Source organism: Monodon monoceros, unplaced genomic scaffold (assembly GCF_005190385.1).
Source record: "Monodon monoceros isolate NGI ecotype Baffin Bay Population unplaced genomic scaffold, NGI_Narwhal_1 Super_Scaffold_4, whole genome shotgun sequence".
NCBI classification, from domain to species: domain Eukaryota; kingdom Metazoa; phylum Chordata; class Mammalia; order Artiodactyla; family Monodontidae; genus Monodon; species Monodon monoceros.
The window spans coordinates 36,534,065-36,559,459 of record NW_021703781.1 but is presented as its reverse complement, the minus strand read 5'-3'; the positions used below and the strand labels follow the sequence as shown (position 1 = coordinate 36,559,459).

At 43.9% G+C, this 25,395-nt stretch overlaps 1 protein-coding gene across 2 annotated transcripts in view; it reads left to right on the top strand.

Annotated features, from left to right (window-relative positions):
* Positions 1-20,938: 20,938 nt before the first annotated feature.
* The window catches only part of ERCC6 (ERCC excision repair 6, chromatin remodeling factor), a 71,451-nt gene continuing 66,994 nt past the window's right edge, over positions 20,939-25,395 (top strand). Inside the window, exon 1 of one of the 2 annotated variants that reach the window (XM_029245785.1) lies at positions 20,939-21,131. The gene's annotated coding sequence lies outside the window, so the exon portion shown is untranslated. The remainder of the gene's footprint in view (positions 21,132-25,395) is intronic. The other variant, XM_029245786.1, reaches the window with a different exon arrangement.

Here is a 25,395-nt window from a genome sequence, read left to right as displayed (position 1 = left end):
CAACACAAGTGTGATACACTGTCTCGTCACACAGTCCTGCCATTTAGTGAGATCGACAAGATGGATGGTACTGGTCATGCACCATCTTCCCTCCGTCCATTTTTGCCATGGTTCGCCATGGGCAGGGTGAACCTCTCTGCCCCCCTGGAGTGGGGTTTGGCCGTGTGACTTGCTTTGGCCGGTGGAACTGTGATCAGAGGCTTTGGTGTACTTGTGTGATGCGATTTAGAATCTTGCGCTTCTGCCCTATGCCTCAAGAAAGTCGTGCCCCAGTCGTGCTGGTCCCAGCCTGGAGCCACCCTCCGCCAATCCCAGGTGAGTTGCTCACCATGCAGAGAGAGAAATAAATGCTTTTTGCTGTAAGCTACTGAGCTGGGGTTGTTTGTGTGCAGAAGGGCTGTGATGGGAGGTGATAGTGTAAACCCTACTCTCCACTGGTCCTTGGAGATATGACAGGAAGCACTGTCAGTACTGACCGAGAGCCTGTCCCTCTAGGACTACCCCTGCTGCTTCTCCCAGGTCTCACCCAGGAGGCAGGCATAGCTTGCTTCTTCTCATAGATCCCACAGACTCATCTGGATTCTTACACGTACTTCAGGATCAGCCTGGGGACAACCTGCATGACCAGTCTCTTTGAGACCCACCCAAATTTACACTCTCATTGTCCCTCCAATCCCCCACCCTCAAATCCCCTCTCCTGATAGCCTAGGGAATGGTTTTCCAATTGGTGGGAGACAGGTGGCAGAGCAAGGTGGGTGGTATCACTATTCTCGTTCAACAGTTTTTTCTCCCAAATCCATGGTCTATGCCACCGAAGGGCCTTCTTAGCTTTGAAATTCAAAGCCAGGAGAGGGTCCCTTTTTATAATCTTCTTGTGGCCATCCCTCCTTCTGTGAGGCTAAGGCACACAGTGGGCAAGGGGAGGCAGGAATAGTCAGGGAAGAATGTAATCCTCCTTAGGGCCTCACAACACCTGACTTCCTAGGCCCCAGGGGCTCCCACCTATACCCCCGGTGGTGCTCAAACTCATGGCTGTTGCCATGAGCTCCCTTGAACTGGTGCTGTCCCACTATAACCCCGCTCCCACTCTCTGACCAGGAACTCCAATTACTTGGGCTCACCTTTTCTCTTCTTGTTTCATCTGCTTTTCATTCACTTAGATCAGTACCCCTCCCTTTTCTTCCAGTTGCTCCCTTATTTGGAAGCCCTTCCCATGGTGGCTGAGGTGGGTCAGATAGGCTGAACTACAAGGGTGCTGGCAAGTTTGAGGGAGCACACAGATAATCTGTGAACATTCAATATTTATGTCATTAGGATAAATGGTAGGGGCTGAGCGAGAGTGTAGGCAGGGATTTTAATTAGGAGACTAAGTCCAGACAAGATATGGTGACTTGTACCAGGGTAGTAGTAGTGGAGATAGAGAGGAGATTAGATTCAATATATGTTTTGAAAGTAGAGAGTACTTGTTGTTGGATTGGAATTAAAGATGATTCCTTGGGTTTTAGCCCAAGACATTGGAAGAAGTGTCGTTGCATTTACTGAGATGGGGAAGCCTGAGAGAGGGACTAGTTGTGTATGTGAGTAGGAGGAAATCAAGATATTTGTTTTGAACTTTTAAATTGGAAATGCAGATAGGATATTATCGTGGTGCTGTTGAGTAGAAAGTGAATATACATGTTTGGGGCTCAGGGGACAGGTCAGCCTGGAGGAAAAAATCAGGGAGTCATCAGCATTTAGATGGTGTTTAAAGAGACAGGATTAGATGAGATCATATTGAAAATGAAAGTAGACTGAAAAGAGAAGATTGCCAAGATGGGACTCTTGTGCGCTCCAACATTTAGAAGTCAAAAGAGGGTAGGAGACGGCAAAAATGCAGCCAAAATTTGTCTAGAATTTGTCAATTTCACCTAAGTTGTGAATTTATTGGCATAAAGTTGTTCATGATATTCTCTTATTGTCCTTTTAATATGTGTAGAATTTTTAGTGGTATTGCCTCTCTCATTTCTGACGTTGGCAATTTGTGTCTATTTTTTTACTGATCAGTTTGGCTAGAAGATTATCGAGTTCGTTGGTCTTCTCAGGGAACCAGATTTTGATTTCATTGATTTTCTATCCTTTTTTTGTTTTTCAGTCACATTGATTTCTTCATTGATCTTATTTCCTTTTTTTTTTTGCTTTGGCTTTAATATGATCTTCTTTTTCTAGTACCGCGGGCCTCTCACTGTTGTGGCCTCTCCTGTTGCAGAGCACAGGCTCTGGACACGCAGGCTCAGCGGCTATGGCTCACGGGCCCAGCTGCTCCGCAGCATGTGGGATCTTCCCGGACCGGGGCACGAACCCGTGTCCCCTGCATCGGCAGGCGGACTCTCAACCACTGCGCCACCAGGGAAGCCCCTCTAGTTTCTTAAGGTGGAAACTGAGGTCATTGATTTGAGACTTTCTTCTTTTCTAATGTTTAGTGCTACAATGTTCCCCCCTCAGTACTGCTTTAGTGGCATCCCACAAATTTGGATATATATATATATATTTAAATAATGATACCTTCATTTTTATTTTATTTTTAAAATTTAATTAATTAATTTTTGGCTGCGTTGGGTCTTCATTGTTGCACACGGGCTTTCTCTAGCTGCGCCGAGCGGGGGCTACTCTTGGTTGCAGTGCGCGGGCTTCTCATTGTGGTGGCTTCTCTTGTTGCAGAACACAGGCTCTAAGCACATGGGCTTCAGTAGTTGTGGTGTGTGGGCCCAGTAGTTATGGCTCTCGGGCTCAGTAGTTGTGGCTCACGGGCTCTAGAGCGCAGGCTCAGTAGTTGTGGCGCACAGGTTTAGTTGCTCCACAGCATGTGGGATCTTCCCGGACCAGGGCTTGAACCCATGTCCCCTGCATTGGCAGGCGGATTCTTGTTTTTTGTTTTTTTTTTTTCCGGTACGCGGGCCTCTCACTGTTGTGGCCTCTCCCGTTGCGGAGCAACAGGCTCCGGACGTGCAGGCTCAGCAGCCATGGCTCACAGACCCAGCCGCTCCGCGGCATGTGGGATCTTCCTGGAACGGGGCACGAACCAGTGTCCCCTGCATCGGCAGGCGGACTCTCAACCGTTGCGCCACCATGGAAGCCCGGCAGGAGGATCCTTAACCACTGTGCCACCAGGGAAGCCCTATATTGTGTTTTAATTTTCATTCAAGTCAAGATAATTTCTACTTCTTTTTGGATTTGTTCTTTGACCCATGGATCATTTAGAAGTATATTATTTAATTTCCAAATATTTGGGTATTTTCCAGATATCTTTCTGTTATTGACTCCTAATTTAATTCCATTGTGTCACAGAACATACTTTGTATGACTGGAATATTTTTTAATTTATTGAGACATTTTATAGCCTGGAGTATCTTGGTAAATGTTCTATGTGCACTTGGGAAGAATGAGTACTTTGTCTGTGGAGCATTCTACAGATGTCAAACAGGTCAAGTCGGTTGAGAATGTTCATATCTGCTATACCTTTGCTGATTTCCTGTGCTCTTGTTTTATCAATTATCGAGAGAGGAGTATTGAAATTTCTGAGTATCGTGTGGATTTGTCTACTTTTCATTACAGTTATATCAGTTTTACTTCATATATTATTAAGTTCTCTTATCGAGGGTCACAGATGTTTATGACTGTTATGTCCTCTTGATAGATTGACCCCTTTATCTTTATGAAATGACCTTTTTCATCCCTGATATTATTTTTTGCTCTGAAATCTTCTTTGTCTGGTGTTGACATAGCCACTGCAGCTTTCTTTGGACTAGTGTTAGCATGGCATATATTTTTTTCCACCCTGATGTTTAACCTATTCCTGTCTTTATATGTAAAGTGGATTTCTTTTAGGCAGCATGTAGTTTTGGTATTGCTTTTTTAACCCAGTCTGACAATCCCTGCCTTCAATTGGATGTTTAAATCATGTACATTTAATATGATTTTTTGATATGGTTAACTTCAAGTCTATCATCCTATTTGTTTTCTATGTATCCCGTCTGTTCTTTGTTCCCTTTTAACTCTTTTCATGCCTTCTTTGGATTGAATGTTTTCTAAGATTCAATTTTATCCCCTCTGTTGGCCTATTAGCTCTTTGTTTTGTTATTTTAGTAGTTGCTCTAGGGTTTATGGGATATATGTTTAACTTATCACAGTCTACCTTCAAGTGATATTAAACCTTTTCACATACAGAAGTGGTTTTCAACTGGGGGAAATTTTGTCCTTCAGAAGACAGTTGGCATGATCTAGAGACTAGGGGCCTCTAACCGGTAAAGGACAGGGATGCTGCTAAAACTCCTACAATGCACAGAATAGTCCCTCACAATGAAAAATTATCCAGTCCAAAATGTTAATAGTGGTTGAGAAACACTGACATATGGTATAAGAGCCTTATAATAGTATACTTTCTCTCCTAGCCTTTATGCTATTGTTGCCAAACATTTTATCTTTACATATGTTATAAATATTATGACATGTTATCATCATTTTTGTTAAACTGTTATCTTTTAAATTAACTTAAATAATAAAAAATCTTATACACTTACCCATAGAGTTACTATTTCTGGTGTTCTTTGTTTCTTTGTATAGATCCAGATTTCTATACGGTATTATTTTACTTCTCTATGAAGGATTTCCTTTAACATTTCTTGTATTGCTGGTCTGCTCATGATAAATTGTTTCAGCTTTCATATATCAGAAAAAGTACTTATTTCACCTTTGTTTTTGAAAGATGTTTTTGCTGGGTATAGAAATCTAGACAGGTTTCTTTCTGTCTGTACTTTAAAGATGTGGCTCCACTGTGTTCCTTGTTGCACTGTTTCCAAAGAGAAATCTACAGTCATCCTTATCTTTGTTTCTCTGTATATAACATGCCCTTTTCCTCTGGCTGCTTTTTAGATCTTCTCTTTGTCACTGGTTTTGAGCAATTTGATTATGATATGCTTTGGTGTACTTTTCTTCATGTTTCTTGTGCTTTGGGTTTACTAAGTTTCATAGATCTGTGGGTTCACAGCTTTCATCAAGTTTGGAAAAATTTTAGCCATTATTTCTCAAATATCCTCTCCTGCTCCTTCAGGGACTCCAATCACACATATATTAGGCTGTTTAAAGTTGTTCTGCACCCCACTGATGCTCTTTTCTTTTTAAAATTTATTTTTCTCTCTGTGTTTCACTTTGTATAATTTTTATTACAATGTTTACAAATTCATTCATCTTTTATGCAATGTCTGTTCCTCCATTAATCACATCCAGGGTAGATTTCATTTCATACGTGGTAGTTTTCACCTCAGGAATTTAACTTGGGTCTTTTTAAAAATAACTGTCTTATCCTCATTGTGGATCATGTTTTCCTGCCTCTTTGAATGCCTGGTAAACGTTGATTGGATGTCAGACATTATGAGTTTACCTTGTTAGACGCTGAATATTTTTTATTATTATAAATCTTCTTGAGTTTTGTTCTGGGATGAAGTTAATTTACTAGGAGACAGTTTGATCCTTTAAGTTTTGATTTATGATTTGTTTGGTGAGTTTGGAGCAGTGCCCAGTCTCGGATTAATAATTTTGCATTATTGAGGCAAGATTTTCCTGAGTATTTCTATTGTTAATTATGAGGTATTCCAGTCTGCCTGATAGGAGCAGGCACTATTCCAATCACTGTGTGAGCACTGGGCATTGTTCCCCCTAATGGTCTTGGATGGCTCCTTTCCCAGACCTGGGTAATCTCCTTACACAAACATGCTGGTCAGTACTCTGCTAAATACTCAGGAGGGACTCGCTGTAAGTCTCTGTAGTTCTCTCTCCTCTCTGGTACTCTGTCCTTAGAACTCTAGCTGTCTGGTTGCCCCAGACTCTCAGCTCCATGTTCTCAAATCAGAGAGTCTTCTGGTTCTGTTTGGGTTCTCTGTGTACTGAGCAATTGTAGGGCTCATCCCATTTTTTTTTTTTTCTATTTCTCAGGAATCCCTGTATTTCCTTGCCTGGTATCCAATGTGTTGAAATTCATTATTTCATATATTTTGACTGCATTTTTGATTGTTCCATGTGGGAGGGTATTTATGGTCCTTATTATTCCCTCTCAAAATCTGGTTTTGTTTTATTCTGAATTTCTCATCATTTCTGACTTCTTAGCATCAAGCGCAGAACCTGCAATAGAGCAAGTGATCAATGAATGCTTACTGGATGGGCAGGTGGGTGGATGCATGGCATATTGTATATAGGCTCGTGAATAATTGGATGACTAAAGGCAGAACATGGTCCAACTGAGCTGCCAGGATCAGCTATCATCGAAAAGAACATAAATAACAAATGTTGGTAAAGATGGGAGAAAATGGAACCCTTGTACATGGTTGGTGCAGCCACTGTGGAAAACAGATAGCATAGAGGTTTCTCAAAAAACTAAAAATAGAATTACCGTATAACTCAGCAATTCCACCCCTGGGTGTACATAAAAAAACCAAAATCGCTAATTTGAAAAGACACATGCACCCCCAATGTTCAAAGCAGCATTATTACAACTGCCAAGATATGGAAGCAACTTAAGTGTCTATCAACAGGTAAAGAAGCTGTTGTATATATATACAGTGGAATACTGCTCAGCCATTAAAAAAATTGAAATTTTGCCACTTGCAGCAACATGGATGGACTTGGAGGGCATTATGCTAAATAAGTCAGACAGAGAAAGACAAATACTGTATGATGTCACTTATATGTAGAATCTAAAACATAGAACAAACTAGTAATATAACAAAAAAGAAGCAGACTCACAGATATAGAGAACAAACTAGTGGTTACCAGTGGGGAGAGGGAAGGGGGAGGGGCAAGATAGGGGTAAGGGGTAAGGGATTAAGAAGTACAAATTATTAGGTAGAAAATAAGCTACAAGGATATATTGTACAACACGGGGAGTATAGCCAATATTTTATAATAACTATAAATGATGTATATAACCTTTAAAATTGTGAATCACTATGTCACACACCTGTAATATACAATATTTTACATCAACTATACTTCAATAAAATTGAAAAAAAACCACAGCAGACTACTCCCTGCTTCTTGAAGTAGTCTCCTCTCTTGGCTTTCATGATGTTCTCTCTTTCCCAATTTTGCTCCTACCTCATTTTCTCAGTCTCCTTCACTGGTTTCTCATGCTTGACTTCTAAAGGTTGGGGTATCCAGAGCTTGGTCCATCTTTCCCACTTACACATTGCCTTGAGGTGCTCTCATCTGATCTCACGACTTCCCATTCCATCCAGGTACTACTCCGGACCTCTCTCTTCAACTCTAGGCTCATATAACCAACTGCATACTTGGAATTTCTACTCACATGTCTAAGGGGTCTCTCAAACGTACCCCAGCCAAAACATTCCTCCTGCTTCCTCCCCACCTGTATCTGCTTCTCTCCCAGATGTCCCCATCTCAGCAAGTGGCACCACCAGCCAACTAGTGGCTCCAGCAAAAATTCTTAGACTCATCCTGAATTTCCTCAACCCTCATATCAAATCCATTGGCAAGATCTATCGGGTTTTTTCCAAGGCGTATTCCAAATCTGTCCCAGCTCTACTCCACTATTTCCATCCTAATCTTTCTTGGACAATAATAGTCACCCGCTTCTATTCCACCCACCCCCACCCCACTACCACCATCTACTCATCACATGCAGGCAGACAGTAAAGCTCTGAAAACTGAAATTTTGTATCCTTCTCTTGTGGAAAATCATCCAGTGGTTTTCTTGTTACAATCAGAATAAAAATCAAACAGAGAGGACCCTGTAGCTCCCAAGACCCTACATGATCCAGCCATGTCTTGGACCCACGTCACGCCTGCTCCCCTTCACTCCCTCCATTCACTGCCCTTCTGCTCCTTGAATATGTGGAATTCACTCTGACCTCAGCCACCTTTCTTCTCTCCTTTCACCTTGCTCTAGAGCTTCCCACAGCTGGCTTCCACTGGGTCATCAGGCCTCATCTCAAAGATCGTCTCCTCAGAGTGGCCCTCCCTGACCACACTATCCAAGTCCCTTCCCATCTGTCCAGCCACAGTCCCTCTGTCATATGGATTTCCTGCATGGCATTTACCACTGGCTGATGTTACTGAATTTATTTATTTGGTTACTCATTGATTGTTTGTCTTTCTTTTTCCACTAAAGTGTCAGCTCCAGGACAGCAGAGATTACATCTTTGCTATTTGCTGCTGTATTCTCAGTGCCTAGAACAGTGCAGGCACATAGCAGGCACAGTAAATAATCATTGAGTGAGTGATAGATGAGGAAACCGAGGCTCCAAGATATTAACTCACTTGCCAGGACGCACATCAGTGACTGAGCCAGGCCAGGCAGGTTGCCACATTGCTCCAAAGCTTGTGCCCTCTTGTGCACTCAATGGCTATCATGAGCAAGAGTCCCAGAAACCTTTCCTCTAGTTGCATGCATAGACAGGGAGCGTGCCCATGGCTCAGGAAAGACGACCAGGTCTGATGCCCTTGCTGAGGACTTGTGGGATCAGCTGCTCAGGGGAGGAGGGGGGTTGTGTGCCCAGGATGCCGGATGCTGCAGCTGAGCCTTGTGGAATAAGCCAGGTAGCAGGGCTGGTGGTGCATGCAATGGGCTAGGGTGGTTTGGGTGCCAGCACCAGTGTGCCGTGCTGCTGTCTCTGCAGGGAGGATGCTGCTCCCACAGAACCTGGCTGTGGGCATGTGGAGGGGCCTGGCTATTCGTTCAGGAGGCTCTAAGCACCTAGGAACTCTCTAGGGCCCTTTGGGGCATGCTGTCCACCATCTAAACGGAATCAGTCAACAGAAGGAAGGTGGGATTCAACTTTTCGGGTGTTTAAAGAAATCTCTCAAAGCTGGGGCATATCTGGGGAGTGGCAGGTTCTGGCTTGCCAGGTGACCATGATTCCCTGAGGAAGAGGTTTGGCATTTTGACAGCTAAGGGTAACAAAGGTGGAGACATCTGAGACACTGATGTCCCCACTTTCTAAAAGGGACTGTGACTTATGAGGACAGCAGGTCCTCAGCCTGTTCTTGATTGAGTCTGAGGATAATCAGGGCTGGGAAGAGAGGGATGTGAAGAGGTTTTCAGGTGCAAAGAAAGTAAAGGCTGTGTGTGAGCAGGTGTTGATGCATAGCAGAGAGAGGGGCTAATTCTAGGTGAGGGCTGGCCTGCAGGAGCTGGTGACAAATGGGGGCAGAGAATTGGCAGCACGGGTGGACACAAGCCCACTCCAAGCTCTCTTCACCAGGCCTGGAATCTTCTGGAGGTTCTGCCCCATGGACGTCCTGACCTGGCCATTCTCTGTGCCCCCCATTTCCCAATCTCTCAGAAGCTTTTGCTGTACCTCAGGAAATCCTGGTGGATTGTTTGGATGGAAACACAGCCTCCCTGGGAGCTTCATTTGACAAGAAGGATGGGGGTTCCTGAGGGAAGAAGGTGCACGAGCCCCCAAACCTTCATTTTTCTCCACCCCAGCATCCCACCCCAAGTCTCTACAGAACCAGTCCCATGGTAGGTCAATAAACCCCACTGCAGCCATTTTTCTATCACCTTCTCTCTGCTAGGCCCAACGTGCTGAAGAGCCGCTCACACTGCGCACTTGGGCAGCCCTGTTTCACTTCTTGTGAGAATGCACAGATCTGACAGGACACAACCTTGTAGTTTTCAAGTTTTATGCTGTCAAAGATGACTCATTAGGTCGATGCTACCTTTACTGATTAATCTTACTTATGCACATGTCTTATTTCTCCCTGAAGGCTTGCTGGGAGCATTTATTTCTGCTACACTAGGAACAAAATCGCAGGCAGGTCTCCGGAGCATTGCATAATGCAGACTCTATCTCTTTGGCCCTCCACATTAATTTCCTTCAAATGACACCAGGGGGCCAATATGTTGCGCACACACACACACATTTGCTTTGATGAAATTTTTCTTTCATTTCTAATCATTTGTGTAAAAAGCTCTGGTTTGGGTTTGTGTAGACCTTTTGGGCAGGGAATTGATCTCCTCTAAACCTTTTTCAAATTGCTTCCACTTTGGAATCTTGCTGAGCCTGACATTTTCTCTCCTGGACCAAAGGCCTCAACTGTTACCAGTCAGAAAACAACACACACCTCACTGGCTACGATTCCCAACCCTCATCCCCAATATGTATTTTAAAATTTTTAAATTAAAGCTGTGATCCCAAGCCATTAATTGTTTGAGAGGGTTTTGTTTTTCTTGAATATTGTTTTGTTAAATTAGGATTTTTCCTGGGACCTTTGTTGATTTTTGTACGTTTGCTCCTCAGTCCCTACCTGTATCACTTCCATATTGACTCAGGCTAGAACAGCCAACTACAAATAAAGTACCACATTTCTTTTTAAAAAAATGTTATTTTATTGAAGTATAATTGATTTACAGTGTTGTGTTAATTTCTGCTGTACAGCGAAGTGATTCAGTTATACATATATATACACATTCTTTTTCATATTCTTTTCCATTATGGTTTATCACAGGATATTGAATATATTTCCCTGTGCTACACAGTAGGACCTTGTTGTTTATCCATTCTATATATAATAGTTTGCATATGCTAACCCCAAACTCTCAATCCATCCCTTCCCCACCACCCCTTCCCCTTGGCAACCGCAAGTCTGTTCTCTATGTCTGTGAGTTTGTTTTGTAGATAAGCTCATTTGTGTCATATTTTAGATTCCACATATAAGTGATATCATATGATATCTGTCATTCTCTTTCTGACTTACTTTGCTTAGGTGATAATCTCTAGATCCATCCATGTTGCTGCAGAGGGCATGATTTCATTCTTCTTTATGGCTGAGTAGTATTCCATTGTATAGATGTACATCTTCTTTATCCATGCATTTGTCGACGGACATTTAGGTTGTTTCCATGTCTTGGCTACTGTGCATAGTGCTGCTATAAACATAGAGGTGACTGAGATACACTTTTTTTTTTTTTTTTTGCGGTACGCAGGCCTCTCACTGTTGTGGCCTCTCCCGTTGCGGAGCACAGGCTCCGGACGCGTAGGCTCAGTGGCCATGGCTCACGGGCCTAGCCGCTCCGCGGCATGTGGGATCTTCCTGGACCGGGGCACGAACCTGTGTCCCCTGCATCGGCAGGCGGACTCTCAACCACTGCGCCACCAGGGAAGCCCTGAGATACATTTTTTGAGTGGGAAATAGGAAAGTGTAACTTTATGGAAAAATATTCCCACTGGACTCCACAATAGTTACTCTGGTGTGCAAAATAGGCCAAGCTGACAGAGGGAGATAACAGGAGGTGGAGGTAAATGTAAGGAAAGGAAATGTTGGCTAAATCTGGGGGTGGGGTGGGTGCGTGTGGATGAGGACGGAGGAGGAGAGGAGGTCCCCTGAGGGGGAGGAGTCAGAAGTGCCTCCCCTGGTCCGGAAGTCCTGGAGGTCTCTTCTCACCACGTGTCAGGTCCCACGGAGCTGGGGAGACAGTCCTGTTCCCAGCCTACTCCTGGGGATTCCAATTCTGTGGTCTGAAGGGGGCCTGGGAATCTCTGTTTAATAAGCACCTGATGCTGATGTAGGTGTGCCTCGGACCACACTTGGAGAAGCACTGTTCCAAGCTAAGAAGAGGGTGCTAGACCCAGGAAGGCAGAAGGAAACTCCCCAGCAGACCATTCCAGGATCTCACGAGCCAGCCCCCCACCCATTTCATAAACACAAACAGAATCACGTCTGAGGCACCCATTTCTGTAATAAATATTTCTTAACACTCCCTGCACACATGCACACAGTTTTTTGAAATCAGTATAATGCCCTAGCTGACGAAAAGGGAAGCAATTCATAATAAAGTAATATTCATTTCAACATGCAAATGCTTGGGCAGGCCTCCACTCAGGGACAAAATGAATCACGAGATGCCTGTATCTGTGTGTAGAATCACCTTGAAAGTGACAAGCTACAGTGCAGGCAGATGCAGGTTTTATATCAGAGAGGTGGACACTGGGAGGAGGGTTGCATTGGGGATGTGACCTTTAAAATGCTTCTCTCACTTGCATGGTCATTGCATATCTGGAAAATGCCTTACTAAAACTGTGCAAAAAGGATTTTATGATTAAATGGCACTCAGGCCTAAGCCCAAACAGTCATGGACAGGTTTTTACCTATATGAACTTCTGGGAAAGCATTTGAAAGGCGAGTGGGATATAGAACACTCTCCCTTTTGTATCCTCCACATTGAGAAAGTCAGAATTCCAGACTCCTGACCACTAACTGCCTACAGTATGGCCCTATCATTGTGTCCACTGCTCCCTTCCATGGGGACCAGGACATTAAAGCAAGCCAAGGCTACACAGAGAATGGACTTCCTGTGTGCTACTCTTTTTTTCTTTTTGGAAGGGCCAGAAAACTGGAACAGTTCCTGTGGAATTAGTTAATAAGATACACCAAAATGGGGATTCCACCTACTTCCAAACTGCACCCCAGTGGAGGAGCTCTCTGTGGCCTTGTTTCGGCTGGCCCTTCACTTCTGCTAAAACACATCACTTGCTGTGTGACATTTTCATTATTTCCTGCTCTGAGGCTCAGAGAGCAAAGCGGCCAGGCTGGTCTCCACTCACTCGTTCATTAATTTTAATTAAACCCTCTAATTTTATTTATGCTGCCACAAACTGATTAACAATTTGCCAGCCAAGAGCAGGAAGTCTTAAAAAGCATCTTGAGGAATCTGTGAGTCTCTAAGCACAGCCCTAGCAGAAATGAGGTGGGTTGTGGGTAGATGCTCATGCCAGGCTGGAGGAGATAAGTTTTTAAAGCTTAACCACTTGGCACAACCTTGGAGCTGCTGATGGCTCTGAGATCTGCAGTCCCCAAGGGGCTGATGCTTTGAGAGGCAGCGGCTGGACCTCTTTATCTTAAGTGCTTGACAGTCCTTGTAGCTCTGGGAGAGGGGACAGGGCTAGGGGTGGTATTCTGTGTCTGTGGAGGGAGAGGTTAAGGTGGTGGGGCAGCAGAGGTCCCAGTTCCCCATCAGTGGGGGAAATGGATGCTGACCCAGCCAATTGCAAAGCAGTCTGGGGAGTGCTGTGCTGGATTCAGAAAGCAAAGAGGACTTCCTGCAGCCTGAGGGTGGTGGTGGGAAAGCTTTATGAAAGGACTGGAATTTGAGGTAAATAATGGGGGACTCATACAGTATCACCGTATTGACAACCTAGAGAGAAGAAGGACATGAACAAAGACTCAGATATTTATTCTTCCGCTTTCCAAGGGTCAGACGCATTGCTAGCTCCAAATACGAGGGAGAGAAAAATGAATGAGGATGTTAACAGGCTGAACTGGGAGGTTAATCTTGCAACGTGTGTATATGATTTTCCCCCCTCTAAAACCACTACTATCAACATTGCTGTATTAGGTCCTTCTTCTGTTCCTTAACATGCGGAGGAAAGAAAACTGGGCCTCTCGCCAGACAATATTACCCAGGTCACATCTGATAAGTTTAGCCAATTTTTTTTTTTTTTGCCGTACGCGGGCCTCTCACCGCTGTGGCCTCTCCCGTTGTGGAGCACAGGCTCCGGACGCGCAGGCTCAGCGGCCATGGCTCACAGACCCAGCCGCTCCGCGGCATGTGGGATCTTCCTGGACCGGGTCATGAACCTGTGTCCCCTGCATCGGCAGGCGGACTTTCAACTACTGCGCCACCAAGGAAGCCCCCAATATTTTTTTGAGAAATGTTTATTCAAGTACTTTGCTTATTTTAATTGGTTTTTTCTTCTTTTTGTTGTTGAGTCAGAAGAGTTCTTTATCCTTTCTGGATACTAGACACTTATCAGATACATGACTCGCAAATATTTCCTCCCATTCTGTGCATTGTCTTTTCCCTTTCTAGAGAGTGTCCTTTGATGCACAAAAGCTTCTAATTTTGATAAAGTACAATTGATATATTTTTTCTTTTATTGCTGTGCTTTTTGTGTCATATCTAAGAATCCATTGCCAAATCCAAGGTTATGAAGATTTACCTCTAAGTATTCTTCTAAGAGCTTTAGTTTTAGCACTTACATTTAGGTCTATGATTCATTTTGAGTTGATTTTTGTATGTGGTAAGAAGTAGATTCCAACTTTATTCTTTTACATGTGAATATCCAGTTTCCCAGCACCACTTGTTGAAGAGACTATTTTTTTCCCCATTGAATGATCTTGGCACTAGTGTTGAAAATAAATTGACCACTGGGATTCCCTGGTGGTCCAGTGGTTAAGAATCCGCCTTCCAATGCAGGGGACGCAGGTTCGACCTTGGTCGGGGAACTAAGATCCCACATGCCGCGGGGCAACTAAGCCCGCGTGCCACAACTACTGAGCCACAACTACTGAGCCCACGTGCCACAACTGGACAGTCTGCATGTCGCAATGAAAGATCCTGTGTGCCGCAACTAAGACCCAATGCAGCCAAAAATAATAAATAAATATTAAAAAAATAAAAAAGAAAATCAATTGACCATAGATATGTGGGTTTATTTCTGGACTCTCAATTTTATTTCGTTCATCTATGACTATCCTTATGCAAAAATATTTTTAAAATATAAATTTATCGTGTAACTTCCTTACTTTAAACCATCTGATGGATTCGATTTGCACTTGGAATAAAATCTAAATTCCATACCTAGTTTACAGAGCTCTAGGTAACTGGCCCCTGCCTACCCTGGCTTTAGCCACAGTGGCCCAAGTTCTAGTGTTTAAATTTGCCAAGTTTGCATTGCCTTGCTGTTGGGCTGCACCCTGCAGACCTACAAGGCTTGTACTTGCCCAGCTTCAAGACAAAAGAAAGAGCCCAGAATCAGCAACAGGGACATCAATGATTTAATGGATGGGGGGAGTGTACAGGTCTGAAGCAAGGTCCTGGAGCAACATCCCACTGTGTAGGACGTGGCGGCAGTTTTTGCTCCGTGAAGGGGAGATGGGCAGTTACAGGGGGAATTGACATCAGGTTGGCTCATTGGTTACCGGGGAAACTAGCATGCCCCTCACTGCCCCTTTGATAAGAACTATCACCAGCTTGGGCCTGGGGCAAGTATGTAGGAAGGTCAGTCAGTGAGTAGGGTATAGAAGCAGGCACTGGTCAAGCAGGCGATGTAGAGAGACCAAGAGAAGAGCCGTCTTGAGTAGCCTGACCATACACTTGTCCTCTCTGCACTACTATTTCTCGTCAAGAATCCTCTCCTGCCTAATACCCACATGGTAATCTCCTTCCTATCATTCAGATTGCAGCTGAAATGTCTCCTATTCAGATACTACTTCACACTCACTAGAGGCGTGCCCCAGTCAGTTTCCAACATGTTACCCTATTTTATTTTCCTTAATAGCATCTGTTCATATTTTTGTTTAAAGCGTTTGTGGTTTCTCTCCCTCTGACATAAGTCCCATGAGAGCAGGGACTCTGCCTTGTTCCCCTCTGTGTCCCCCACATTCAGTGGAGCACCTGGCTCCTAGTGAAACGGAGCAGGAGCCTGTGGTCCTTCCCTTCCCGTGTCCTGTGCCTGCCTTTTGCCCGCGGAAAAACTCTAGCCAAAGACTACGTTTAATCAGAGAAGTGAGAAAATGCAGAAGCAAGGAAAAGCAGTCAACCGGGACAAGACAGTAATAGTTTAGTCAGTAAGCAAAGTCAAGGACCTTCAGTTCCTTCTCAAGGGCTACAGATAATATTCTGAGCCGTATCCTGTGAGCTGTCTTGTAGATGCTGAAACCCCACCAGGTGGAAGAAGTTAACTACATGAGGACCAGACCAGCTTAGCCATGGCATAAGCTGCCACAATTCTGAGAACTGGCCTCAAAGAAATGGGAACAAACCGACCCTGGAACTGAAGATTAACTGAACTTAAAACAATCAAGATGACGCTGATCAGACCACCGCATGACCAATTTCAAGGTGACTGTCAGAGCTGACTATGCTGTTTCTGCACGTAGCCCCCTTTGTCTACAGAAGCTCTTGGCCACTGATTGTCATTGGAGGGGGGGAGTCGGCCTGTGGCCAGGAGTCCGCCCTTGGCGTGCCCCACCCCCGCGCCCCAGGTTGCCGGCATCCAAAATAAAGCAAACTTTCCTTTCTACCAACCTTGGCTGTTTACTAGCTTTTGAGCAGGGGGCGGCCGCACCTCCACTTTTGGTTACAATAGTAGCCACTCAATCAAAGGCATCTGTTGAAATTATTCAAACCCAATGGTTGATGCTCTGCTTCCTCTAGTGGCCATTGGTGTAATAGCATCCTCTGAGAGTTGGCTGCTCAAAGGGAGCTGCACCGACAATGAACAAACAAGTGATTGCCCCACAGCGTACAGCACACTAAGATCATGTCAATCTACTTTCTTTCTACGAATTTAAGCTGCAGTTAGATATCCTGTAAACACGTCCATATCCTCAGGTTATCCTTACAATTGCTAAATTCTTCTTTATGTTCATACCCTCAATCAGTTTCCGTTGATATGAATAGACCGATGATACCTTTTCTTCTCATGTGTTCAGAATCATCACAAGTCCCTTAGAAGTCTCCTTAATGTATAGCTGCAGAGATCAGTTATAATGCTGGTTACTAACAATAAAATTACACTGAAATAGTGGGACCTGCTAAAATCAGGGCACACTGAGATTAACTGGTACCTTCTAAAGTTTGAGTAGGAGATTTGCTTATACATATTTGCTCTCTTCTTTCTATACCAGCTTTGGAGAGCAAGGAGTTTGCTGAAGGTTACCAAAATGCCCCTAAAAGATTAGGGAAAAAGCAAGCAACGCCCAAAATTAATCAGGGAGGGATTTGTGAAAAATCAGGGCAACAACAATGTTGGACAGAATATATGAAACAATGAGATTAAGAGATAGAGGCACAGAATGCTGTTACAGAGGTGTGCCCAAAAAGTAAGGAGACCATTCCTCATTCCTATCTTATACTCCCCCACTGTACATACCCGTGTACATGCACACATATATACATATAGCTACATTTTTCAATGGAATCATATGGTTTTATATGGCCATTGCTCTTAAAATCATTTGCTCATTTATTCAGCATATATTTAACATTAATTTTTCCAGTGGTTGCCAAGATAGTTCTAAACAATATGCTTTTACCTTTATTTTTTGATTTATCAAATCTGCACAGTTTTCAATGCACTTCCAATATACATTTCCCCCTCATGTTTATGGGGAATGGAGAACCAAACTGATGCATTGTCGTCACCCAGAAGTTTTTAAAAGTGAGAGTCGACATGGTCCTTCTGCTTTGTAAGGGTACGGGGAGAGTTTCTTACACTGAACACTAAATAGAATGTCAAGGTACGAGGACAATTCTGGTCATATTTAAATGAGTTAATATTTGTAAAGCACTTAGGACAAAACCTGGCCCACAGACAGGGCTATATAAGTGCTTGTTAAGTAGAACGCATTAAAATCGAAAACAGTAAGTGCTATACTAGGGATTTTTGAAATACTGGTTTCGGGGTGTAGAGGAGATGCAAGGGCCTAATTCTGCTGAGAGGGTCAAGGAAAGCTTCAGAAGAAGAAAGTTTAGGCTGAGTTTGGAATAGGTGAGAGAATTCCAGGTGAGAGACCCATGTGCAAAGTCACATGGGCCTGAGAATAAGAAGTGGAGGTATGCTAGGGAAAGATTAACTGCTCCCCTCCCACCAAAAGCCCTGGCTCATAGAGTTTATCCATTTCTGCAGTGTAAATACTCCTATATGACCAATTTCAAGCTACCAATGAGAAGTCACTGAAAGCAGAGTGGGCTATGGACTGAATTGTGTCTCCCGTGACCACCCTCTCATGTTGAAGTCCTAACCCCTCACTGTGAATGTATTTGAAGATAGGGCCTTTGGGATGTATTGATACTTAAGGTTAAATGAGGCCTTAAGAGTGGGGTGGGTCCTAATCTGATGGGCCTGATGCCCTTATAAGAAAAGGAAGAGATACCAGAACTCTCTCTCCACTAAGAAGCTGGCTGTCTGCAAACCAGGAAGAGTCCTCATCAGGACTGAATCAGCTGGCACCTTAATCTTGGACTTCCCAGCCTCCAGAACTGTGAGAATTGTTTAAGCCATTCATGTTTTGTTATGGCAGCCCAAGAAGTCTAAAACAATTGAGAACAGATGCACACAATAGGCTTGCTAGCCAGTAGGAGCCAACAGCAGCACACTACAAATAGAAGAGTATGTAGTTCCTTAAATTTTGAGCATATCCTGGGAGAGAAGGACAGAAATGATGCAGAAAAATCTGATTGGGCAGGATAGTAAAATGGCTTGGATAACATGTTAAATAGCTTGGAGTTTATCGTACAAGAGTGGGTCTGAGGCAGAGGAGAACAGGATCAGAGTAGCGTCTTAAATCTCTCTGGCAAATGCATGCACATGCATGGGTAGGGAACAAGACTGGAGTGAGAAGACTGGTTCCAACAGAGGGGATGGAGAAGGTTGGGTAGGTGTGTAAGCTATTTAGGCAGAACCAATGGGGACTGAGTGAGTAGGGAGGAAAGGAGAGGTCTTGGTTGATATCTAGATGTCTCAGTTTATAAATGAGCATTACAAATAAGTTACTGAAAATCCCACTATTATATTCGATGTCCATTTAGGCTGCTAACAAAATATAGACTGGGTGGCTTATAAACAACAGAAATTTCTCACTGTTCTGGAGGCTGGGAAGTTCGAGATTAAGATGCCAGCAGGTTCGGTGTCTGGTGAGAGCCCACTTCCAGGACCACCATTTTGTCATTGTGTCCTCACACGGTGGAAGAGCTAAGGGAATCTCTCTTTTACAGTGTATTAGTTTCATTTGTAAGGGTGTGGGGGAAAAGAAGGGTCCTGAATATTCAGGGGGGCACAGGAATCTTCAAATTCTGCTGCTAACACGACCTTATTACTACTTTCAGTCTAGAGAGGTCAGAGGAAACTTGGCTTGGGGAAAGTATATACAGATCCTTTAGTTAAATACAAATTCATGTGAAAAGCTTCCCTGAATTAATAGTAACTGTAAATCATTAGGCATTTTCTAAATTAAAGGGATATGAAAAGGATAATTACAATTGTGTGGGGTATGATGCGTATCTTGTTTGATGTTCCAGATCCACTCCCCATCTCTCTCTATCCTGCCCTGTGCTCTAAGATACTGATCTATATAGATGGGCATCAACAGGCTCCCTTGCCCTCTGGCTTCAGTGGTTTTGTCCAATGGGATGCACCAGCAGATGAAATAATGGAGGATAGTGAGGTCTGGGTATTTATCTCCCTAGTCCCCTCCTGCTGAGTGATCACAGGTTTGTGCTTTATTCTGGTCAAGTGGTCTTCTCCACTCAGGTACTCTCTTCTGAACCTGTATCCTCCCATTACCCCTTCAGGCCCAGGGATGGTGTATTAGTTTGGTAGGGCTGCCATACAAAGTACTACAGACTAGGTGGCTTAAACTACAGAAGTTAATTTTCTCACAGTTCTGGAGGCCAGAAGTCTGATGCCAAGGTGTCTGCAGGGTTTTCTTCTGAGTCCTCTCTTCTTGGCCTGTAGATGGCTATCTTCTCCCTGTGTCTTCACATGGTCTTTCCTCTGTGTCTGTGTCCTGATCTCCTCTTCTTATAAGGACACCAGTTATATTGGATTAGGGCCCACCCTAATGACCTCATCTTAACTTAATTAAAGGCTTTTAGGGTCTTTAAAGACCAGATCTCCAAATACACATTCTGAGGTACTGGGGGTTAGAATTTCAAATGAATTTGGGGGGATGCAATCTAGCCCATAACAGATGGGAACAGAGGCTCCTGGCCTCTTGCTAGCCCCAGGGTTACTTTGCCATCCTGAGTTGTTTTCCTAAACCCTGCCCACACCTCTGTAAACATTGTTATTAATTCTTCTCAACTACCTAGTCTGAGTGTACCATCTGCTTCCTGTCCAAATTCTGAATGATACATAGCGACTCACCAAAATAATACACATTAAAAAGTGGACCTCATTCTCAGAATGGTTGGTAACCATTATATACCTGGGAGAAACTGCTCTGACATTCAAGCATTAAAACTAATATCTTACCGACGCATTACTATTTTCAATATTTTATTCAAGAGATGGCTAGAATTTTTTATTCCTTTCTAATAAAAAAGTTATATTTTGATGTGGGATGGCTCTAGGCATACGTAGATTGGCACTGCTAACAGGAGAGATAAAGTGGTATTACTGAGCATTATCAAGTACACTTCCCACCCCCTTTTCCTACCTTCCAACTTCAGGCTTCAAAATGATTAAGGCACTTCCCTACCTAGGCCCCAAAGATCCTTCCCACAGTCACTGCCACTCCCAGAGGGCTTTCTGGCTCTGGCCCCTGGAAAATCCACCCTCTCCCAGAGCAGGAATCCCTGGGCTAAGAAGCTGCTGTATGGTACAGCTACCACCCATCGTGGGCTACTCCTTCCTCAGGTGTAGCTCAATTTCCTCCCTTTGTTCTGAACCCGTGTGTGAACATTTCGTTTCTGCAAATGTTCCCAGCTAAATTCTCACCTGGCTCAAAATTCTCCTTACCTCTTTGATCGGAGGACAAATATTAAATGACTGGCTCACTAATGCAATCAAGACATTGACGTAGGCCCACTATGCACACACACCCACCCCTGCTTGGTGTGTGTGTGTGTGTGTGTGTGTGTGTGCTACTGAAATGTGCAGTGCTCAAGCCAGCTCCCTTCCCCAAGCTCACTTTCTTTTTGGAGTTCATGGTTAATTGTAAGCACTTACATTCGCACGGCACACTAGCATACGTACCTCTCTCTCTTTTTCTGGAAACATCTTTTAATTCTTATACCGCCTTACTACAGAGGCATTTTTCACCACGAGTGAAGCACTGGTCACAAGCCACAGGTCAGCAGCCTAGGCCACTTTCGTACCCAGTTCACAGGTAGAAAGGCGGGGCTGCATTCTTCGCTCAAACCACGTGGTCTCGCCCGCAGTTCAAAATAAACCCTGGAGCCGGCGCATGCGCCATAGGCCCCACACGCGCAAGCCCGTCGGGTCATTGTTGGGGGCGGTGCTTACGGCGGGCAGAAGACGCACGCGCCGCGCCCGGTCCCAGTCCCGGTTGCAAGGCTGTTCGCGAAGGCGGCTGCTTCTGCGTTTCTATACGGCTGGGCGTGCGGCCCTGCGGTGAGTGTTCTGGCAGCTGAGTTGAACGTCGGGCGGGAGATGTCTGGGGCCCGCTCGAGCTGTCCAGGCGGCCGGGAAGGAGCCCATCCGCGCGGGGTGCCGGGAGGCGGCCCTCGGGCCGGGCGCTAGCCTAATACGCCAGCCCACCTGCGGCCGGAAGTGACGCTGCGGGGCGCTCACCTGGGGGGGCCGGGGGTTGTCCCAGCTTCTGGTTCCGCCGCTTGCAGGCGGGCCGGCATCTAAGCATCAACTTCTCGGGTTTGTGTTCGGCCCCCGCGCGCAGGGGCAGCCCGGCCCTGTTTGGTCTCGATTAAAACACTGTTATTTGAAAGAGAGAATCGGGGTAGTAGAAGTCAGGCACTTTAGGCCTTGATACAGTAAAGAGGGAGTATGTGAAGGAGGACTGAGCTGTCCGCATATAAGTTCCGTAACAGAAAGATTTCCCACGTAGCATCCATCTTCAGTGCTGTCTCCCTGTTCCAAGCTTCTGTCACTTGTCACCCGTACGTGTCCCAACATGTCCATGTTGCACTGTTTCCTCCAATCCATTATCTGTACAGTAGTCCAACTGGTCTTTTACAAACATAAATTGGGTCATGCCATTGTCACCCTGTTTAAAACTCTTCGAAGTCACTGCATTACACTTGCAGAAAAATCCAAGTTCATGTTTCCTCAGGCCCTTTGTGTTTCCTCAGGGCCCTTGCCTGCCCCTCCGTCTTCACTTGTGCCCATTCCCCTCCCCAGCTCTGCATGCATTCAACCGAACCTCCCAACCAGAATCCAGCTCATCCCACAGAAGCCCCAGTGCTTAAAGAAAGACAATGAAGATATTGTTTTCTCAGATGACTGAGCCTTGCAGAGTGTTAGAAGATGTTTTGTAGAATTTACACAATAAATGGAGTCTTTATCAGCTCCTTTAACTCTGTTATTCATGTAAAATAAAATAAAAGATTTCTCACAATGCAGCCTTCTTCCATTTTTCCAACCGCACCAGCTCTTTCCAGCCTTAGGAATTAGACATGCTATTTCTTTGCAAAATGTTCACTTTTGGCCTGTTAACTCCTATTCATCCTTCAGACGCTGGTTCAAATATAACTTTATCAGAGAGACCTCCCTGACCTCACACCTACCTCTGCAATGTCAATTAGGCTCCTCTGTTATTTTGTCATAAAGAATCCTGTACTTTCTTCTTAAGGCAGTTAACCACGGTTACATTTGTGTGTGTGTATAATTTATGTATAAGTACATACTTATACGTAAATATGTATATGTATATATAAAATTCTTAAAATATGTGTCATCCGCAAGAGCCTCTAAGCTCAATGGGGACGGAAACTAGTTAACTGAGTACATTGCCTGGTGTAATTGACTTTCAATAAATGTTTTTAAAAAATATATTTATTTATTTGGCTGAGCTGGCATGCGGGCTCTTAGTTGCGGCATGCAGGATCTAGTTCCCTGACCAGGGATCGAACCCCGGCCCCCTGCATTGGGAGCGTGGAGTCTTAACCACTGGACCACCAGGGAAGTCACTCAATAAATATTTATTGAATGTCATATAATTTATTTCACTTTGGAAACTCTTTACGTTCTGAGGAGAGCTTCCTTGTTTTCATCTCTTATTCCCAGGAGACTTGCCCTTTGGTCCGTTCTCCAAGTGGCTTCTTGACTGCTTCCTTATTTCTTTTTTCCCTTTTCCCTTCCCTTCCCTTTCTCCCTCCTTCCCCCCCTCTTCCAGTCCCTTCTGGCTTGTTTTTTAAAAATCTACCCAGCTTGGACCCCAAGGTCAATTACTCAGCATCTTTACCCCATCCTGTGATTATTATTCCAGTGATCTCCCTGTCATGGCCTATCCTTAAGGGGATAAGGCCTCTGTTTCCTTCTCTACTCACTTCTTATCCCACTGCAGTCTGGCTTTGTCCCCTTTGCTCCACTAAGGTTTCTTTTACTAAGGTTAACTAGCGACCTACTTTCCAAATCCACTGGACCCTTTCTGGTTTCCTTTGGAACTTGCCCTGTTATTTTCCATTTTTAACCATTCCCTCTTACTCTTTTTCTGTCATTAGAAGTTTTCTCCAAACATTATTATTTTAACCTTTTCTTTGTACTACAGTGTTATTACTTAATATTTTGATGGATTTAATGTCTTTTTTTAACCTGAAAAGGAAATCTTTATATACATACAAATAAGAACAATGAAAACAGAATTGTTAAATTCCAGCTAGTATGAAGACTCTGAGCCAGAATCCTGCTCTCTCTGTTGAAAATGATAGAGTGCCAGTCTTATCCTTTCTCCTGAAAATAATCAGAATGGCCCCAAATGGAGGAACTTTCTTACTCTGCTGTTCTCTTTTAACCTTTTCAGTGTTAGCCTTTTCTTACCCTCTAAAAGGATCTTTGGTACCTGTCACAGCCTTGGGATCCCTGGGGCTGTTTACTCCGCCAGTGCATCCACATCTTGTCCAGATTTTCTCTAGAGCCTAGATTTGCATTTCTGCCTGCGTGCCAGCTGGACACGTTACTGCCAGCTCTCCCTGCTTCCCATCTGCTGCTTTTCTGATTCATATTTTTGTGACTGAATTCACGAGTGACTCAGTTGTCCAGACCAGACTTGTTATTTTAGATGCCTCTCTGAACCTTACTTCCTTTCAGCGTGTATGAACACCTCCTCTATATCAGATCCTGGGTCACATGTTCAAATCTCAGTTTGTATGTGTTTTTTGAACTCCAGACCCAGTGCACTGTCCTTTCCTCTATGCCGACCTGGCCTCTTTTTTTCTCAGAAAGAGAAAAACAGATATCGTATATTAACGCATATATGTGGAACCTAGAAAAATGGTACAGATGCATTGGTTTGCAGGGCAGAAATTAAGACACAGATGTAGAGAACAAACGTATGGACACCAAGGGTGGGAAATGGCGGGTGGTGGTGATGGTGTGATGAATTGGGAGATTGGGATTGACATATATACACTAATATGTATAAAATGGATAACTAATAAGAACCTGCTGTATAAAAAATAAATAAAATAAAATTAAAAAAAATGAATTTACAGAAAAAAAATATATGCCCTTGGTCACAGGGAAACAGAAGGAAAAAAGGGAAATAGATTCAATATCTTTACTGTTAGAAAAATATCTCAGTGTATATTCCAAACTGACTTGCTCTAAATACTGTAGGTAATGTTAATTTTGAAGACTACATTGATCAAAGAGTTTCATTTGAATTAAAGAATTTATTAAGTTCCTAAGATAACTTTCAAAAATTAATTATTTTTTTGGTCTGCGTTGGGTCTTGCTGCATGCGGGCTTTCTCTAGTTGCGGCGAGCGGGGGCTACTCTTCGTTGCGGTGCGCGGGCTTCTCATTGGGGTGGCTTCTCTTGTTTTGGAGCATGGGCTCTAGGCACGCAGGCTTCAGTAGTTGTGGTGCACAGGCTCTAGAGCGCAGGCTCAGTAGTTGTGGCGCATGGGCTTAGATGCTCCACGGCATGTGGGATCTTCCTGGACCAGGGCTCGAACCCATGTCCCCTGCATTGACAGGCGGATTCTTAACCACTGTGCCACCAGGGAAGTCCCCCACCTGGGCTCTTGCCTGTGCCTCTTTTACAGACCTGCCCCTCTGTGTTGTTACTGGCATGCTTCTCCTCCACTAGTGAGCGAGCTGCTTAGGGCAGGATGACACTTAAGTTCCTGGCATCTTCGTATCCTAGTGCTTGGCCACTGGGATCATTTTATTTAATGAGGAATGAGTGGGGCTTGTTGGGGAATTTGTCATCATTTCATTGAAATAAAGTTTTAGTGCTGAAAGAAACCCTAGTTTGTTCACTGTTAAATAAAAAGAAAAGCTGTCACTTTTTTTTTAATGTATATAAAAGTATTTATTCGATGGAGTTATACAGGCAATATAGTGAACACATTTTCTTTCAAGTAGTTCTTGATTTCTTGGAGTAAAATGTGAGAGTTCCCCTTTATTCCTACCTGTTCCTTCTGCTTCCCCCTCCCAATTGTCGCAGGTTTAGTTTGTATCCCCAGATCATTTTGAATGCATTCCATACACACAGGTGTGGATACACATTGTTTTCCAATATAAATGTCTTCATACGATGTGACTTTTTTCGTCTTACTTGGCTTTTATATCACTACCATTGAAAATACTTAATGACTTTTAAAAACTATTTTAAAACATGCTACAATAAATATCCTTATGTATATGTGAGTATTTCTCTGGAATAAGTGCCTAGTAATGTGAATTTTAAATCTTGA